This window comes from Rana temporaria, chromosome 13, assembly GCF_905171775.1.
Source record: "Rana temporaria chromosome 13, aRanTem1.1, whole genome shotgun sequence".
Lineage (NCBI taxonomy): Eukaryota > Metazoa > Chordata > Amphibia > Anura > Ranidae > Rana > Rana temporaria.
Genome location: NC_053501.1, coordinates 26,222,154 through 26,225,784, shown reverse-complemented (window position 1 = coordinate 26,225,784; position 3,631 = coordinate 26,222,154).

Below are 3,631 nucleotides of genomic sequence, written 5' to 3'. Positions count from 1 at the left end.
AGTTTTAAAATGGGAGATCTTCTCCAAGCTTCATATAAACCGGACAGTTGAAATGGCTTTGGTGGAGTGCAGGTGTTCCTTACGGGCCTGGAAAGGAAAATACTCTGAAAAAGACTCGTTCTGACTGCTATGACTTGAGACCCCAAGGTGCACGACATGTGAAATCCCATGTTAGTCAATGAGAGCCGTCTTAATAAGCACTACTAAAGTCACTCCGACTTTAGAAACGGTTCCTGTACTAAAAGACGACTTCAATCCAACTTGTGCCAATAAAGTTTAATGGAAGAAGTCGCCTCCCAGACCGATCCTCAACTATATTGATGTTATCGAGATCCAACATTGCCAAAAGTTGCATCAAAGTAGTAAGCACGTTGCAGCAGTGTGAACCGAGCCGCAAGCCTCATGCACACGGGTGCTTACACCCATAGTAAGTGGATGGGCCATGTCTGGAGCTGCCAGGTGTGTGTACAACTTAAGATAAACAGCGGGGGGTTTATAATCCGATATGATGTACGCTTGTGGGAGATTTCACTAGAGTGGAGCAGTAGTGAGCATAAGCAAAAAAAAAAAACACACACACACACACACACACACACACACACACACACACACACACACACACACACACACACACATTTTAAGCTACACTTTAGAGGAAAAAATATATTGCAGTATCCCATAATAAATCAAACATGTCAATGTGTGATCCCAGATCACACTTGGCAAAAAAATAATAAAGTGTATTATGTGTTAATGCAAGGCAATACTGAAGATTTTTTTTCACTACTAGGACTGTTAAGACATAAGTCCCCAAAAAAAAAATATATTAAATTATATATATATATATATATATATATATATATATATATATATATATATATATATATATATATATATATTAGATGAAAGACCTATTCCTCTGCCGCATTTAAAGAAAACTTTTGCATAGTCATTTGTTCATTGAATCTGCATGTCAATTTGTTCTGTGTGCATGTAGAAAAATTGAATGTTCTCAGGGTATAGTCTCCACAGATAAAATGTGTCAAAGGGAAAAATACAGCATTATGACCACTAGATTGGCAGCACAATCATAGAAAGTAGGCTCATCAGCGCCATCTAGTGGCTATAATTCAGTATTTTCCTCTACAGAAAATATACCCCAAGACATTTAACTTTGCCTCATTTGCAACGCTTTTTAAAAAGCCTATTTAAATATTTTTTGGAAAAAAATAAATACAGAATACCCAAAACAAAGTCCATACAATAAATTAGAGACATGGGGAGGGGGAACCACACAAAATATTTACATGCAGTCTTAATGGACTAACCGCTAGGCAAATTGTATAACTGATTAGTGAACACCAGGCAGGTTTAATCACCACTTAATAAACTCCCTTGGAGTACAAGGGTGGCAGGGAACTATAATATATATATATATATATATATATATATATCTATATCACATATACATATGCGCATGTCTCTGCAGTGAAGGCAGCAGATTACTTAGCCGTTTTATTATGGAAAAAACATTTTGGGAAAAACACTTGGTCTTTATATTTCCTTGTTTTGCAACATTCCTATGTTGTCAGTGCCATCTAGTGGCCAAAGTGCAGTATATTTTCTCATTGAGATTTCAGAAAATGATACAGATTGTGGTTTCTAGATGAAGCGGACAACATAGGAAATCTATGCAAAAGCAAAACGCACCACCCCCACACATTTTAGTCAGTCAATTAAGGTTTGACATTCATCCAGTTTTAAAACTAGCCCTTCATCAGCACAAAACTGAAGCTTCCTACATCTGCCTTCTGTGCATGCACCACCCAGGCTCTCAACGAGCCCCCATACAGAAGATTGATTTGTAAAACCGAGACATCAACATAATTAGGCATAGATGGATGCCTTTCCCTGTTGCCAGGCTCACACAGGGGAGGTCTACTATCGTCATTCAGGTGGGATGTTTTACAGACATGAAGCGGTTGTCAACTTCCAACTTAATCTGCATGGGGGGGGGGGGGGGGGGGGGGAGGAGACATACTCCCAAGGCTAAACTACAAGCAAATGCTAAAAAAATACAACTGAACACACATATGGAATGGTTTTACAAATCACACTAGGATCAGTTGGATATATTGCATTACAAGGGATCAAAAGCATAACTGCTGCATTTTTGCCAACACAACATAAAGCATGGTAGTTCATTACCATGCATTTGGGGTGCCAATAAAAATGAATAGCACTGTGGTAGACAAGCGTGAATGGGCCCTTCAAGATGTTCTGGGAAAATGATCCTCCCCCTGCACTAAAGGTAAATTTAGTAAACTGGGAACAGCAATTTTACTTACCCAAGCCTCTGATCCCACAAGCTTCTGCAACTTTCTCCATGCCCCGCCAACATAAAGATGAATGCAGGGCCCATAGCCCTTCACTCTATGCAAGGAGGAGCAAGAATTACTGAAGCATAGGGGAATGCCATCTGTTTGATTAGAGAATTGAATAGGGGAGCCAAATGGCTACCAGGTACAGCTCAGATTTTTCAATCTCCAGTTGTAAAAAAACAAACCCATAGTCCCAGTCAGCTTTCCATCACATACAGGTCTAATGCCCAAGGAGTCAAGCATTTGCCACTGTGGTGCAGAATCCTCCCACAGAGGTCAGGAGTCTTGCGATCTCCTGTAAATCACAATATATCAAGACACCTTCCATGGTTAACAAGTTCAGAGTAAACCCAGAAAAGCTGGTTCTAGCACCCAAGCATTGGTACTTTCACAAACATACCTTAAAACACCCCCAACTCTAGGGAGAATGGTTTTATGCCTTGCAGTGGGGCCACACTTAAACTGCTAGATCTTGTCCACATAGGCACTTCCACCCATAGTCTGAATGGGTACTTGGTGTGTTTGAGGCCACTTTCCTTCCCCACTGTGAAACTGGACCAAGTGTAGATGTCTTAATGCAGTGGCTGCACAACTATATAGCAATGAAAGAGACTGCCTACGTATTCTTGTTCCCCTAAACCAGGGATCTGCAATTAGCGGACCTCCAGCTGTTGCCAAACTACAAGTCCCATCATGCCTCTGGGTGTCATGCATGATGCTGTCAGAGTCTTGCTATGCCTCATGGGACTTGTAGTTTGGCAACAGCTGGAGGTCCGCTAATTTTATATCCCTGCCCTAAACCTATCCAAATATTTAACTCTTGCAGTGCTGGGGCAAGGGAGATTTGACCTTTTAACTTTTCCTAGAGTTCAGTTTTAAACAATTTTCTGTGCAAGAACTGACCCAAGTTCACAATATCCAGTTTAGGTGGCATTGTCCTTTTACAGCAGGGAGCCACATGTTGGGTTCTTTGTTCTCAAACTTTTTTTCTCAGACAATTGAGATACCTTTATTGGTTTTTGGTAACTGGACAGTGCCAAGGGTTAGATGAGGATGTGAACTGGCATGTGAGGAAAACAAAAAAAAAGTATACTTTCAAAAAGCTAATTCACAGCAGCCACCTGGAAAAGGTCTACCTAGCCTATCATTTGTATTAGTTTTGGCCACTTACAAGCACAACTAAAGCAGCTCATTGTGCAGTTAGGATCAGCTCCATTTTAAGTAGAAGATGGACACTAGTACACTGGAGG